Genomic DNA, 17,245 nt, shown 5'->3' on the forward strand with positions numbered 1-17,245 from the left:
CTGGGGACGAGGTACACAGCCCGTGCTGCAGGTTTGTGTGGGAACAACGTTTATTGGAAAAGGAGGCCAGAAGAACATAGAGGGGAGCCATGCGGGACATGGAGGGGATCTGTACCTGTCCATAGCCCGTGAGCCCTAAAGGAATCCCGGCCCCCCCACATTTTCTGCCTCGTCTCTGGTCATGAAAGTGGAGGGTGTGTTTGATCACTTACATCTTTTTCGACACTCCTGGGGAAGGCAAGAGGTCAAAAGACGTTCTCTGAAGCCCCCTCAGTGCTGGGGCGTGGAGGTGTGTGGTGGCCACCTCTCTCTCTGTTGAGATGTGGTTTTATTGCTGGGGCTTCTCCCCTGTGTGTGTCCTCTGGTGTTGGACGAGGTGTGGCTTTTGGCTAAAGCCCCTCCCACACTCCCCGCAAAGGTAGGGCTTCTCCCCTGTGTGTGTCCTCTGGTGTTGGACGAGGTGTGGCTTTTGGCTAAAGCCCCTCCCACACTCCCCGCAAAGGTAGGGCTTCTCCCCTGTGTGTGTCCTCTGGTGTAGGATGAGGCCTGACTTGTTACTGAAGCCTCTCCCACACTCTCCACACTTGACTTTTGCAATTCTTGAGATTCCTAACCCCACAAATAATTTGCCTGTGTCCTCTGGACGCACTTTCTGGCCTGTTCTGGACTCTTCTTGAGAACTCCCCATTAGTCCTTTGGGTGGGCTTTAAAATGTGTTTGAAATTCTCCTCTGCTTTGTCCTTTTATATAAGGGGTTGGACCCTTCTTTGACCTCTTGACCTTCAGCCTTGTCATTCCAGCTGTGTGGATCAGAACGTTGCTGCTCCTGATTCTGACCAACTAGATGGAGATTCCCTGGCTGGAGAAGTTCTCTTGCAGATGTCCCTGGGAAGGTCTGAGAGGAGTGATTGTGTTCCACATGTTGCCTGAGGAATTTCTGACTGGAGAAGGCCAGAGGGCTTGAAGAACATGGGTGGATCTCTGGCTTTTGTTCTGCTGAAAGAGGAAGTTTTTGGTTAGGGGAGGTGTAGACAACACTGTCTGGGACATCTGCTTTGTTGTATGGTAAGGCCTGCTCCCCTAATCATTCCTCATGTGGTAACGCCTGCTGTCTCCCACCGAGTGTTCCTTTACAGTCTTTTTTCATTCCATTTTTTGTTCTCTACAACTTCCACAGAAATCCAGAAAGCCTAGGTCAAGGGCCTTGTCTATGTACCAGCCAAACCAGGGACCTTCAGTAGCATCAGAGGCAGCTTCAGTCTTTATACAGAAGGAACTGCAGTGACTTTGCCACACACACTACAAGTATCTTCTGGGTCATATCATATCGTCTTCTCCCCCTAATCTCTGGGTACTTTTCCTGATAGAGCATCTGCAGCTATTTTATTCTACTGAGAAATAATAACTGACTTTGGATTACGTAGATGGTGATAGATTTTGGATGTGTTGAACCCTCAAAACTCATGTGAAATTCTGATCCCCAATATGGCAGTGTTGGGAGCTGTTTGAGTCATGGGGGGAAGATCCCTCATGAATGAATTAATGTTCTCCCTGGAAGGTGGCAGTAGTGAGTGAGATCTCACTCTATTAGTTTCCACGAGAGCTAGTTGTTTAAAAGACCCTACCACCTCCCCCATCTCTCTTTCTCATGCTTCCTCTTGCCGCTTGTACCTGCCAGCTGCCTGCCACTTTCCACCATGAGTAGAAGCAGCCTGAGGCTCATGCCAGATGCAGCTGTCCCAGTATCATAAGCCAAATAAACCTCTGTTCTTTATAAACTATCCAGTCGCAGGTATTGTGTTATAGCAACACGAAAAGGGGCTGTTATGGATGGACTCATCCTTAGTGACTTTTCTTATGAGGGGAAAGGGATCTATAAAGTCAGGAGCCACTTTGTCTGGAGATGCACAAATGTAGAAGGCAGTGTAGAGTAGTGGTTAAAGAGCACTGAATTTGAGTTTCCCCAGTCAAAGACATTTAATTGAGGACTCTTGTGTACCTGGTTCTCCATCAGGAAGTGGGATTCAGAGTGGTCCAGTCCCCCTTGAGTAAAGGACTCTGGTTCCTGCTGCCTAAACTAGATTGTGAATTGCTTCTCTCTCTGTCCACAAATCATAAAATGAAAATATGTCCTTCCTTGGGTGACACGCCAAATATTCCTACTTGAGTTATTTCATTCAGTCTTAGGCCATTTCAAATTTAATAGAAAGTTCTGTTTTAATTGTATCCCTAATCAGACTTTTTACCTCCTGACTTCCACCTTTATCCAACCCACCATCCTCTCTTACCTGGAGTCTAAAGTGGCCTCTGATGGGATTACCCACTGCAGTTTATTTTCTGAAAATTAACCAAAACTCCACAATTGTTTCCATCTTAGGAAAATCCCCAGTTTCTGGGCAGGAATCATGGGCACTACATGTCCAGGCTTCTGTGTATCTCTCTGACCTCTGCTCCCTTCTCTGCTTCCTTCACCTGGGTGGTCTCAGCCATTCCTCAAACACCCTCACTCTCTCCTGCCTCAGGGCTGTTGCACGCGCTGCTCCCTCTGCCTGGAGTCCTTTGCCCACAACTCTGCACCTCTCAAATGTTATGTCCTGAGAAGAAACTTCCCTGACCATCCCTTGTCACACCCTCCCTCCCCTCATGATGATCTCTAGGCTCTTTTCTGGATTAGTTTTCTTGAAAGCACGAATCACTGTCTGATATGCACATGCCTGTGCGTGTCTGCGTGTTTCCTTAATTCACGTGTCAGCTGCTCAAGAGCACATATTCTGATCATCCTGTTCTGTGTGTATTTCCTGTTCCTGGAACATCGTCTGGCACAGAGTAGGAATTCACGTGACAACTAATTGAAATAATGAATGAATGAAAAACAATATATGCATGTTATTTAGAAATATGGAAGAAATTAAGAAACAATTAAAAGAGCCAGATGAAACTGCCTTGATAAAAGAGCTGGTAGGTGCTTGAGACTTTTTCTTTGTCTCTAAGCCTGTCAGGACTATATGTTGTTATATATTTTTCATATAAAGAAGTTAAAAAAATGAAATAAGAACAGAAATTTCAAAATATAAATTGTCCCTAAGAGTCAAAGGCAAATGAAATGAATCCTTAATTTCAGAAGCACCTGATTTGAAATTTTTCCATCTTTCGACTGCCTTTTACTCTACTTAAGAGTTGTACCATGAAAATTCCCAAGGAGAATTCTTTCTCTTCTGTTCTATTTAAAGAATAATAGTGGTGCCCACCTCTCCCTGCTGTGAGCTCTTTCTTCCACTTGCTGTCCCGCTTGATACCCAGCTCCTGGCCATATTCATCCCCGTACCAGACCAGCAGTTCACAGCCCGGCCTGATGACCTGGCAAGTTCGATAGAAGATCTGCCCGTGGTATTGAAAGGCCACCAGGTTCTGCTCCTCATCATCCCGGGCACAGTTCACATACCTGGGGTTGAGGCAGACAAAGGGACAGAAAATAACAGGCAGTGAGTCTCCACTACCTGCCAGGGCCGTGTTGGGCTTGTCACCAGATGGTAAAGGCCCCCATGCTGTGACGGGCCATGCCGTTACCCTCCTCCAGGAACCTGCTGTTCATACCTAAGCCTCTTTCTCCAAGTCCTGCTTATGGTGCTCATCCTGCCTGGAATGCTTTCCCCCCCTTTGCCTACTTATCCATTCTTCAAAGCCCAATTACAAACTTACCTCCACCTTGATTGGCCATAAAATACTAACTTCTCACTTCTCTAAACTCTCAATCGATTTCTGCTGATAGCACAGAATTTGGTGTTTGATCAATCATGTACTCCGCTTCTGGATTAGCACACATCATTCTTTACTCACCCCAAGTCTATCTTCTTTTAAGAGACCTTTCTCTAATCTCCCATAGTTTACCCAGGTGCCATTCACCTGCCTCCCTGGGTTTCCATAGAAACTTAGAGGTCCCTTTGTCCTAGCATGAAAATACAGAATAATAACAGTATGTCCATATTCTTATCTTCTAATAAAATGAGAGTCCCTCATGGAAAGGGGCTGGCCCATGCAGCACAGAGGCCCGTGACCACCCTGCAGCTCACTTCTCAGGCTTCAGGTTTTAATTTCATTGAAGCTGGCAAGATTTCCTGCCCTCACAGTTTAAAGGTCCCTTGTTTTAGGTTGTCTTGGCCTTGTGTACTTCTCCTATAATCAAATGTTTCACATCTCCGCGCAATAGTCCTCCACGAGGGCATGGGTTGTGTGATCTGTTCATGTGATGTACTCCATTTTCTAAACAAGAATATAGTAAGTGCTTAATAAATGCTGATTAGATCAATGAAAGTGCGAATCCAGCATCCCCAATGAATCTAGGCTCCTCAGCGTTTATTCTGGTGCCCCAATTTTGTCTATCATAGAGATTTAGTTTTTTCATAAAAGAAATGGTAATATTTATATTTTATCTCTTTTTTCCTGGATGTTCATTATATGAAAGAACATTGTAAGGAGAACAGAGAGTGTAAAATCCATCGAGGGAGGCATGCTGAGGAGGAAAGAAGCCGAGCTTGAGAGAGATGAGTGTCCCTGCTGGAACCCGAAACCTATTGGCCTTACCTCATCCAGTTGGCCCGAGATTTGTCCTTTCCATCCACATACTCAGAGCAGTTTCTCCCCTTGGTGATCTGAGTTTCAGAAAAATAAGTTAGTCATTTTGGGGTTGAGGGGCAGGTAATAATCAGAATTATTTTATTGTACTGTCATCGATGCATTTTGAGCCTGCATGGATTCAGCCGCCAATGGTGACACATGCTGTGTACTCCTCAGCATCATCTACACATCTGAGTTGATTTGTCCAGTCAGAGCTGAGGCCCCATAGGGAGAATGCACTTTTTCTGTCTCCGTGCCACTTTTCTCCCGCTCACCCTCTGACCTTTAAATAGGAGTTCCAGGTTCATGCAAAGACCACTAAGTACACAGAGCTAACCATGTTGCCAGTATCCATGTTCTAGCATGTAGAAGGTGATGTCCCACCAAAGGCACAGAAGGGATATAGGAAGCCAGAAGATGGGGTAAGGTAGGCCCTTCTCACCATCCAGGAGTAGCCACTGTTGGCTGCCTCTTCATCTTCTGTGATCTGGCCCTCAAAGTGGCCAAAGTGCAGACCCAGTGGAAGATCGGATGCCTCATTCCATAGTCCAAGCCCGGCCTCAGGGATGCCCGACGGCCCAATTCTCAGCCCAGGGGGCAAAGTGAGGGCTGAGCGGTTGGGATGCCCCTTGTCCACTGCACTGTCCTTTACAAATGTAGGGGGTCCATGAGCCACACAGCTGTTGATGAAGAAGTCCTGGCATTTCTCACAATCTGGAGGTGAGAGCAGCAGGGATTTGGAAAAGTATAGTGCATGTTCCTGGATATAAAGAGCTTCAGAAAGAGCCCAGCAGTTACATAATTTAGCCTCAATCCTGTATCCCAAGCCACCAGAGTAAAGGAATGATTTGGGGTCAAACAACAAGATAAAATTATTCTACCGGGATATAGCCTTCTCCATGAGTGGGCCAAAAGGGTCACTTACACAGGTAGTCATCATCCTGAGGCTCATCGACCTCTTTGTATGACCGACCCTTTCTTTCTCGCAGGCTGTACACCTTCACTTCAATCTCCTTTCTCTCGAGTTCTACATTGGAGAAGAGTAAGTGAGTGAAGTTAGGAGTCTGGAGTGTTTGTTTCTGTTTTTTCAGAAGATGTGAAATCTCTTACCATCAAATTATTATCTATCCTTCTACATACTCTGGCTCCCCACCCCTTCAGTACCTCTTAACTATTATTTCAGAGAGACTAAGACTCCACACTGACTACAGATGCATAAGTCAATTTTAGTTTCTGGATGCCCATGATCAGATTGAACCTCCCAAACTTTCTACTTACAAAACAGTTCATTCATGCATTTATTTATCCACAAAATATTTGTTGAGGGTGCATTACATATTAGGCATGGAACAAAGGCATGGATGTACAATAAGAAAATGTGGTCTCTATTATCACAGTTGTATGTATCAGTTCTTTTATATTTAATTTAATGCTTTTAAAACATATATGAGCTATATGTGTTTATCTTCATTTTACAGATTAGCTTTAAGGAGTGCAGAGAATTTATAATGTCTGCCCAAGGCCCTAATGATTCTGCGTGGATTAAAACAAGCGTGTGACTTCAGAGTTGGTGTTCCCACATGCTATTCAGTACAGTACCTAACTTCTGGTCTCAGCATAGTCCAGCTTAAGTGCAGGCATATTGAAAGTCTTCGCCACATATCTAGACCATACTCATCAACTTTTCTAAAGGACCTAGAGGGGATAAAGTCCCCAAATTATTTTCTCTTACCCAATTTTTGTCTAGAGTGCCGTCTGGAGGTACTTGCTTCTGCAGGAGGGGACACTCGTTTCTGGGCCTTCTCTGAGTCACTTGTGTTCAGGAAATCTGTTGTTCCGGGCAATTTCTTCAAACTAGATTCATTACTTAACAGTGCCCTGGACATTCCCTTTAATGTGAGAGTCACATATTAAAAACCAACATACATTTATTTAGTTTCTTAGGGCTTGCAACATGTTTTCACATGTAGGAGTTTTGTTCAACAGTCCCTTGAAAAACCTGGAGTGTCTGAATACCAGAGAGAAAGGGAAAGGCCTGATTGGGTAGTGACTCCAGGACTAGAACCCATGTCTTAAGGCTCTTTTCTTTCAACTTTCTCTATATACGTTAGAGTGAGGGAGGGAGAATATTTTGGAATACTAGCAGAAGACTCAACCAGGTCTTTGAAAGAAGGAGGTAGGGGCTTATAGAGAAAAAGAGGGGATCTTCTATGAACTAGTAGACTTTTGATTGAAAGAGAAATGTAGAAAAGCACAGAGGGTACAACACACATCTAGAAAATGAACAGTGAGGTTGGGAAGAGAAGAAACAGTTGGTATAAATGTATGCAGACAACTAAGAAAGTGATGCTAAGAGTTGCAAACTGCCATAACCTGGAAGGAATATTTAACTTTGGAATTGAATGAACTGGTTCCTGTACCAATTCTACTTAAGGAAGGGTGTACTATTAGTTAATTCTACTCAGCTTTCTGATCCACAAATTGGCATGCATTCTCATTCTTAATGGTATAGTGAACATGAAATGCAATAATGTTCATCAAAGTGTTTTGCGAGTTGTTAAATACAGTGCAAACATGAGATTAATAATTTCTCTTATACTCCCGACATCGATTTACCTCCTCAAGCATCTCTACAGTTGAAATCTAATTCAAAGATATTATCTTCAGCATTACTTGACCCTGTTACACATATTTTAATTTGCAAAACTTGGAATCATTCAGAAAACATTCAGGGGGCCCTCAGGGGCTCTAAGCCTCGCCTGGGACTCCTGAGAAAAATCGGGTATGAACCATGCTCTCAAAGAACTCACAATACAGAAGCAGCAGGCTAAATAAATGATTCGAAACAGCATGACATTTGCCTAATTTGGGCCCAGAGAAAGGAGTAGTTACTTCTTCCTACAGGGAGGAGAGTTTAAAATCAGTACCAGGATGCATTTCTACTGGATAGTGTAAAATACATGAAGTGCTAAGTCATTTTCCTATCTGTTGTTTCTCAGTCAAACCTCAAACTTCTCAGGGCCTGGAGCAACTTTCTCACATCTGAATGCATCCCTTATGAGAGAGTAGGAACTATCTCCGCCTTCCTCTGGGACCGTGCGCAGTGCAAATTGACTGTATATTTGCAAGTTTCCCTCAGAGTGTCTTAGCGTATCTCTCATTTAGCACAGCAGACAAGAATTAGGTTGAAATAATCAGTCCGATGAATAATGTAAAGGTGTCCGGGTAAGGCAACGTGAACTTTACAAAACACGAAAGCTTTAATGAGCTTGTAAGTACTTTAGAGAATGAAGGAGTATTGGATTAGACTGAACCACTACTGACTGTGATCTCAAACATTTCTGTAGCTCAGTTTATTCATCCACAAAATGGTTATAGTTATAGTTGTAAGGTTTGAGTGAGTTTATTCATGTAAAATGCTTAAAATAAAGTCTGAAATATTGCAAAAATAAAACGAGTGGTAGTGATTATTGTTGCTCTTCTTATTAACTCTTAAAATGATGATGTCAGACATTGTGCTGAAGAGATCAGAAAAGGAAGGCAGCAGTCCTAGGATACTCTGCACATTCTCCTTCCCTTACATGTGTTTGGATCTTCCATGAGGAAGATTGACTTGTCGATAGGATTTTTCAGTTACTCACCTTCTGGTGTTTACTCTGTCCCACTCTGAAGGCCGCCCGAGGAGGTTTGACTAAAAGGTGATGAGAAATCAGTGTTTTGGTCGGTAAATATTTCCCAGCTCAGAAGATTCTCATTAGGGACAGAGAATTCTGAACTAGAGTGACAATTCCAAGTATTATCCACGGGTGATTTGAAAACGGTTTCTGAAGTAACATTAAGACCTTTGCTTCTATTGGAGGCATTGCTAATTTTCTTAAAATGTTTTTTTTTTTTTTAAATTGAACCCTGTATCTTGGTGTTAACACCACACTCTCACCAACTGAGGTAAATGGTCACCCACCACAAAGCAAAGAAAACAACACCAAACCTCATCTCTGCTTCTTCTTGTGTTCACAAGGTTTCCATTACATTTATCTTTTAAAAAATGAATTGACTTAACTTTCATGAAAAAACGCTAAACAAAACCACACAATGGAGGAAAGGACAGTCTCTTCAAGAGACGGTATGGGGAAAACTGGATCGCCATATGCAAAAGAATGGAGATTGACCCTTATCTTACACTACATACAAGAATAACATCAAAATAGATTAAAGGCCTTAATCTAACACCCAAAAGTATAAAACTCCAAGAAGAAGACATGGGAGAAAGACTCAAGAAATCGAATTTGGCCATGATTCCTTGGAAATGACACCAAAAGCATCAGTGACAAAAGCAAAAATAGACAAAGAGACTATGTAAAGCCTGAAAACTTCTGAGCACTGAAAGAAAAAATCAGTGGAGTGAAAAGGCGACCTACAGAATGAGAGAAAATATTTACAAACCATATGTCTGAAAAAGGGTTAATACCTAGAATATGTAAAGAACTCCTACAACTCAACAACAACAAAAAAAACTCAGTTAAAAAATGGGTGCTATGACTGGATTTTGCTCCTCCAAAATTCATATGTTGAAATTCTAATTCCTGGTGTGATAACATTGGGAGATGGAGCTTTGGGGAAGTAATTAGGGTTAGATGAGTTCATGAGGGTGGGGCCCTCATGATGGGAATAGTGCTTTTACAAGAAGAGGAAGAGAGAGATTCCCCCCAAGAGGTGGAAGCAACCTAAATATCCATCAACAAGTGAATAGATATAGAAAATGTGGTATATAAATACAATGGGCTATTATTCAGCCTTAGAACATAAAGAAACCCTGCCAATGCTATGACGTGGACAAACCGAAGACATTTTGATAAGTTAAAGAAGCCAGTCACAATAAGACAAATATGGCATGGTTCACTTATATGAGGTATCTAAAGTAATCAAATTCATAGAAACAAAGTAGAATTGTTGCCAAGAACTGGGGCAGGAGGAAATGGTGTGTTGTTGTTCAACGGGTGTAGCTTTAGTCATGCAAGATGAAAAAGTTCTAGCAGTTTCTTGCACATCAGTGTGTATATAGTTAATAATATCAAACACTCAAAAATTGTTAGGAAGGGTAAGTTGCCGTTGTGTGATTTCTCATAAGAAATCTCAAAAGGAAAAAAAAAAAAATTCTTGTAGAAATCCCACAAGATTTCTCGATAAGAGATGATAAAGTGACTAAGGTGGGGATCAACTGAGTGCAGATAACGATGTATGACAAACCATGGGGTTAGTCATGTCTTCTTCTAAGACCGTTGATCCAATGACTGAACTATTAAGACATTAGGGTTAGAAAGCTTTTTGGTGGATTTACAGTTCAATGAAAGTTTAGTTAATTTCCCGCTGATTAATTAACAATGTCTAGCAAAACCAGTCTTTCTTTATGACTTTAAAGAATGGTAAACTTTAAACGTATAGAAAAGTACAGAGAATAATGCTGGAAAACATAAATCCACCACCATGCAGTCCCATTTCAACATTCTGCCACAGCTGCTTGAGATGCTTTTATTTCTACTTTTTATTTCAAAATTCAAAAGTAAAAATAAAACAAACAAAAAAGGTAACTATGACGCAGTGAAGCCTCCTGCCAGCCCTTCCTCCTTCTCTTGTGATAATAACTTCTGTGTTTGGTATTTCTTACTCACATTCAGATTTTTATACATTTAGCACTTATTACTGTATCTGTAAATAAAATATGTAATTATTTTACAGGTTTAAAACCTTTATATGAATAGCCTCTTACTGTATATACTGTATTGCACCTTGCTTGTTTGTTGAACATTTACGTTTTTGAGAGAACATGGTCTCCTTTGTTAACTCCTGAGATAAAGCCGAGACCTCAACCCAGGATGGTTTCAGGAGGTCACCTCTAATTCCTCCTGGCCCCTCACCTTTCTGTCGAGGTGTCCATTCTTCATCAGAATCCTCAGTGTCATCCACATGGTGCTTGGTCTGCCTTTGGTGACACAGGAAAGCTGGTTGAGAGGCTCCGACACCTGGAAAGAAGCCAAATCTTTGTCCTAAAAGGGAAGAGGTGAGAGGAGGAACAAAGGGTGGTGGCAATGGAAAGCACCACAAAGCCAGTGTGGCTCAGCGCGTGCTGGGAGAGTCTTGAAAAAGGTCAAGATGTGAGCTCTGCATGACTAGTGCCGATACTCAGCTGTGCACTGACAAAAAAAAAAAAAAAAAAAAAATGATGAAGAAGAACCAAATTACCCCTCCAGATTTGTCTCCATACAGAAGGGAACTGTGGGCCCATGCAGCTGCCTAAGAGAGAGCCAAAATAACACGGGGACAGAAGACCTGTTTTATATTTCGCAGGCCGGTCTGCAACCAGCACTTGAAGTTACCTAAATTAATCAGCACATTATCGTTCCTTCTCACATTCCTATAGTGAATTTTCTCCAGTTCTCCCATCTCTGCCCATTCTTCCTTGGAGAAGTATATGGAAATGTCTTTGGAAACATCTTTAGCCTAGAGAAAATAACATAGTTCATCAGTGATTTACTGCACACATCACAAGATCGAGTGGGGCCTTTTCTTCTGCCTTGTAATCTTAACAATCAGAACATAGGCTGGGGTCTTGCGGTGGTCTCTATGAAACAAGGATAAAGATGTTCGTTACCTCCCTCCCCAGATTGTGTTTTGTTTGAGAGAACACAGCATTTTCCTAGCTCTCCCCAACACAGAGAGTTTGATTCTAGTCTCCTTTTTGCCCTCATGTCCCAGACAGGACCAATTGTCCCCATTGCATGCACATGCACAGCCAGGGTCACACAGAGTTGCAGGCCACAAGTCTGTGGCCCTCCAGACACCAGCTGCTTGTCACTAGTACCCCCTCTCCATCCTTCGTACAAATCCTGCTTGGAGCTTCGCTCGACTTCCCCCACCTCTCACCATGGGCTTCCGCCCTGTTCTCCCTGCATCTCCCTCAGGGTTCTCCTCTGGGGAGATGTTGGAGCTCATGGTGCTGGGACAGGATGGCAGGCCCTGCTCCACCTCCAAGGTAGAGAAGGTCCCGTGAGTCTCCGAGCTGCAAGGCCAAAGCTCCTGTGGAAAGAGAGGTTGTTGAGAGGGGGCCACAGCCCACACCACTGCCCAGAGCCAGGCTCTGTCTTCTCCACTTGGCCAGGGTGTCCAGACCAGGAAGTTGTGGGGACCCTGCAAGGACTGGAGGGCGTTGGGGAGGTCTGGGGGCTATTGACGGGATGGGGGGGTCTCTGCTGGCCATCACAGACCACCTAATGTAAGCTGTTTTGTTTCAGTTCCCCTGCATCTTGATGCATCTGAGGAAGGGTGGCAAAGGTGACTGAGGGTCAAGGCTAGGCGTCTTCAAGGGGATACCTGAGGTGTGAGGGCTAGGGGAGTCCCATGGAGACCTTGAGGGCCCCTGACTGGTGGGACTCAGGTTACACTGACCAGCGGGGCTCTCCTCCAGCGAGAGGAAATGAACATTTCTCATAGGAAGGCTTCCGGGATCTCCACCAGGAGATTCTGGAAAAGTCTGGGAGTAAAGCAGCCTGGATCTCTAAGGAGCAGCAATCCCTCAGGCTGAGGAGATTGGGGGTCTCCAAGGCCAATGAGATTTGGGGTCTCTCAGGCTGAGGTTCTGGGGGTTTCTCAGGTCGAGGGGATTTGGGGTCTCTCAGGCTGATAGTATTTGGGTTTTTTCAGGACAAGATTTTGGGTCTTTCGTGCTGAAGAGATTTGGGATGCTCAGGTTGAGAGGCTTTGGGATTCATCAGGTAAAGTGAATTTGGGGTCTCTCAGGATGAGAGGATGTGGCATTTTTGAGGCTGAGGAAACTCGGGGTCTCTCAGGCTAAGGAGATTTGGGGTCTCTCATTAGGGGGCATTAGGCTCTCTGACACTGACGTTATTTGGGGGTCTTTGAAGCTGAAGGACGTTTCCAGGCTGAGCAGGATCTCTAAGGTTGGGGAAAATTGGTCTCTCTGTGGCTGCGGTATTTAGGGTTTCCTAGGCTGCGGGGGTTGGGGTGCCTTAGGCTGAGGGGAATTGTGATTCCTCAGGCTTAGGGTGTTTGGGCTCTAAGCATTAGAGGATTTGGCGTTCCTGTGGGTGAACGGTAGATTTGAAGGTGTCTGAAGCTGAGGTGCGTCGGTGTCTCAGGCCGAGGGGTTTGAGGTCAGTCCAGGTTAGCGGATTCGAGGTCTCTTGGGGATCAGGGGATCTGGGGTTTCCCAGGCTGAAATTTGAAGGTCTTGCGCTGAAGGTTTACAAGGGTTTCTTACTGCACGGCAAAGACTTCCCGAGTTCCTGTCAGTCTCCCTGGCTTTCTCCTGCCGCGCGGCCCACCCTGGCCTGGCGCCCGCTCGGATCCTCTCAGGAGGGAGACGACCGTTGAAACGGCCACGCAGCCGCCGGTACCACCAAACCGCCAATCCGAGCTCCCGCCAATAAGCGATCAGGAGGGAATAAAGGGGCAGGGAGTAGGGCGGAACCTAAACCTGTCAGTAATAGGCACCACTTCTTTCCCGCCTGGTGGACGATCCTGCCCAAAACCTCAGGCATTCGCCACTCTGGGTACTGCGCATGCGTCAGTCAAGAAGCCTCGAGTACTGAAGAGCAGTCTCTCAGGTCGTGACCGGCCTTACAGGCTTGTCATGAGGCCCAGATCTGGCTCTCAGCACTAGGGTAGCCTTGCCCCGTGGTCCTGTCCACAGGGGATCTCAAAGGGGTTAGGGTTAGGAGTTATGGTTAGGGTGAGTGTTATGGTGAGGGTGAGGGTTAGGGTGAGGGTGAGGGTGAGGGTTAGGGTGAGGGTGAGGGTTATGTTTAGGTTTAGGTTTAGGGTGAGGGTGAGGGTGATGGTGAGGGTTAGGGTGATGGTGAGGGTTAGGGTTAGGGTTAGGGTGAGTGTTAGGGTTCGGGTAAAGGTTACGGTGAGGGTGAGGGTTAGGGTTAGGGTTAGGGTTAGGAGTTAGGGTTAGGGTTAGGAGTTAGGGTTAGGGTTAGGGTGAGTGTTAGGATTAGCGTTATGGTGAGGGTTACGGTGAGGGTGAAGGTTAGGGTGAGGGTTAGGGTGAGGGTGAGGGTTACGTTTAGGGTGAGGGATAGTGTGAGGGTTAGGGTTAGGTTAATGGTTAGGTTTAGGGTGAGGGTTAGGGTTAGGGTGGCTCCAGAGGAGGATCCTACCTGCCACTTCCAGCTCCTTCTCAATTATGTTTCTGCAATGGGGAAAAGAGATAAATCTCCTGAAAACAGTGACTGATGTAGCTCCAACCTCTCAAAGAGGTGGACCCTTACCACAAGTGTGGGCTGTATTTAGTGACGTCTTCCAAGAAGGACATCATGGGGGAGAGAGTCACTGAACAGGGACAAACCTGACAAACACTCTGCAGCCAGGTGGCCAGGATTGGCGTCCCCAATGGAGGGTCAAGTTGGCAGCAAGTGCCTTTGACATGAGGTGCTGAGGGGGACACCCTGCTCTGTGGTCAACCCCCAAAACCCTTAACCCCGTGTCAACCTGAGAAAATCTCCAGACAGAGGACATCCTACAACCATTGGAGCAGAAGAACTACACGCAGTCATAGCCAAGGAGCCTGAGACGTGAGGACTTTACGTATCTGTTTCTTCTGGGCATTGGGGCAGGAGGCCTTCAGGGAAAGCTAGTGAAATCAAACGAGGTGAGGAGTGACAAGCATGTAACAGTGTCGGCACTCCAATGGGACAGGTGCCTACACTCACATCACGGGTGGACTGTGGGAAAAGGTGGCCAAGGGCCAGGGGCTACCCACTCCAACATCTGCAAGTTTTCTGAAAGTCTTAAAGTTTTCCAAAGTGAAAAGATTTTTTAAAAGCTTAAGTAACATCCAAACAAACCCCAAAACCTAGACATGAAGACCCTAATCTGTAAGTGGCACCTGTTTCTGGTGGCAGGATTACACGTGGCTTTTATTTTCCTCTCTTCTGTGTTTTCCAGACTTTGCATAAGGAACCTATGTACAGATACTTTTAAAATGAAGAAAAGCATCCTTTAAAACATGAAATCATTTAAATTTTTTTTAAAAGATTTTTCAGAAGGATTAAACAGCTGGAAGCTTTGAATGAGGTGTCAGTGGATGGGTGGTCACACCCGGCACTCACCTTGTCCATGGATCTGGAGGGGCAGAGCAGGTACCTGTGGCCCCGGAGACCAGTCAGGCACCGAGTGGTGGTCCCCGTGTCACACAAGCAGTAGCCTAAGCGAGTCACGGCAGGTAGTGGGTGGGATCCGGACGCAGGGGCGATGGGTGGCCTCAGCAGCCCCCGTCCTCAGGTGCCCGTCTGAGACTGCACGCGGGGCAGCTCCTGCCCCCACCGGCCTGCAGTGACCGTGCAGGCCATCCACGGGTGTGGGGTTGGGGTCGGACTCACCTCAGCTCTGACGTGTGGCCCGTCCTGCAGGATCTGATTGTCCATGTGAGGGATGTGAGCCACCCCGAGACGGAGCTGCAGAAAGCCAGCGTGCTGTCTGCCCTGCAGGGCCTAGGCCTGCCCGCCCCGCTCCTGGACTCCATGGTGGAAGTGCACAACAAGGGGGACCTGGTGCCTGGGTGAGCCAAAGACCCAGTGCCGGCTGAGCATTCCGTTCCCCAGCTGTGGCCAGCAGGCGGGCAGGGGTGATCTCAGGACAGTTCCTCGTTCCCAGCCTGGGGTTTGCCTCCGCCTCTGCCACCTCTTTTCACTCTTCCATGTCCTAACCATCCGGTGGGGCTGGTGTCTTCACCTTGCACCAATTAAAGTGTCACAAGCCGGCTGTGGGTGGGTGACAAGGGGACCCTCTTCTCGACAGGTCATCCCTGAGGCTGAGCCGGGTCTGTGTCCTCTCTGGGTCTGTGTCCTACCCTGGCAGGTACAGCCCCACAGAACCAAACGTCCTGGCTGTGTCCACCCTCCTGGGGCATGGGCTGGAGGAACTGAGAACTGAGCTGGAAGAGGCGGTTTTGAGAGCCACCAGGAGATGGGTCCTCACCCTCCGTGTCCGCCTGGCAGGGGCCCAGCTCAGGTGAGCGGCCTTGGCGGGCGGGAAAGGGTGATGACCTGGGTCCCAGCGCCAGGCCCAGAACTGGGCCTTTGGGTGTTTGGGGAGAGCCACAAAACAGGCAGAGCACCCCCAGCTTTAGATGTGCAGGCATCAGCTGGGATTATTTTTTTTAAATTGATTATTCATATTCAAGGAGCACAGAGCTATCACCTCATGTGCCCAAGATGTGATGATCAGATCAATACTCTCAGTGTGCCCCTCACCACAAATTGCAGTTATTCCCTGTGTCCCCACCCAACCTCTCCCCATCGTCCCTCCCCCTGCCCCCCTCCACCCTGGCAACCCTAGGTCTGTTTTCTGACTCTGCAAGTAGCTGGGATGTTTCTGAAAGGACCTGAGCTGTGTTAATGACTCAGCCTGCGTACACCAGGTGCCTAATCTGTGCTCATGGACATTCTTGGGCTACAGGCTGTACCTCCCTGAGCAACACAAGGAGGTCTGAGCAGGGGCTTGGGGGTGGCTAGGCTGTCCTCCAGGGTATTTATGCTGAAACTGACCAAATGAGTGGAGGGTCCTCACGGTCTTCATGGAACGTGCTTCTCCGTCCCCAGCTGGCTGTAGAAGGAGGCAACTGTGCAGCAGGTGGACGTGATACCTGAGGACGGGGCAGCCGATGTTACAGTCACCATCAGCAACGCCACCTATGGCAAATTCTGGAAGCTCTTTCCGGAATGAAAAGACACCCTCGGCCAGCGAATCGCATTTTTCCAGCATCAGAGCAGAGCAGGCCACCTCCGCCTGTGTGTGCCTGGGCGTCTGCTGCCAATGACGACACCACGGTGGGGCTGGTGTCACCTCGGAGTGGGCGGCTGGAGTGTCAGCTCTGAACCATCCAGGCCAGCCATCAGTGCGTGGCAAGAACTGGTTTCCCTCTGGGATGTTTCAGTGACGAGGTATTAAAAGCTTTGTTCTGAGGCGCCTCAACTGGCATTTCTAGTTCTTTCAGCGCGTGCTGGGCACCGGGTGTTCACGGACTCAGAGACTGCCCTGCTGTCCCCTTGCTGGTGTCGAGACACAGCCCAGAAAGCTCCCCACAAAGGTAAAAGAGAAAGAAAACAGTTTTATTATTGGAAAAGCAACAAACCAGGAACACCGCTAAGAGATCGCAGAGACAGAGAGAATCTCACCTTCCTAAATGCAGGTGGATACAGCCCATCACATACACATCCATTGTCTTTACCCAAAAGAAAAGTGAAACTACTTACATCTTTTCAAGGAGTGGGAAATTACCTCTTAGAGCAAAACTCCAACAAAGGCAGGGAGACAGGGCCCCACTTAATGCTCACGTTGCACAGGAGGCTTCTCGGCTCCTGAAAAGACATTCATGGGATGCACAGCTGGCCCCAGGCTCATTCAGATTTTAAAGTGATCTGCAGAGTCGGAGACACTGAGGGAGCCCTGCGATGGCACGTTTTCCTAAGGAAATGCCTGAGAGAAGTCGGGTAGTGTCCTTTTTCCCTTTTGGCACTAAGGAAAAATCGTATTTTTTTCTTAGGTTTACATTCAACTTATAGTGGTCAGTGTTTTTGAGTTCCAGAATTCAGCATTCAGGGATAAGTTT

General features: G+C 46.5%; 1 pseudogene; it reads right to left on the minus strand.

Moving 5' to 3' along the window:
• Positions 1 to 328: 328 nt before the first annotated feature.
• Positions 329 to 11,604, minus strand: LOC134369094 (histone-lysine N-methyltransferase PRDM9-like; annotated as a pseudogene).
• Between the last annotated feature and the right edge of the window lie 5,641 nt (positions 11,605 to 17,245).

This window comes from Cynocephalus volans, unplaced genomic scaffold (genome assembly GCF_027409185.1).
Source record: "Cynocephalus volans isolate mCynVol1 unplaced genomic scaffold, mCynVol1.pri scaffold_35, whole genome shotgun sequence".
NCBI classification, from domain to species: Eukaryota; Metazoa; Chordata; class Mammalia; order Dermoptera; family Cynocephalidae; genus Cynocephalus; species Cynocephalus volans.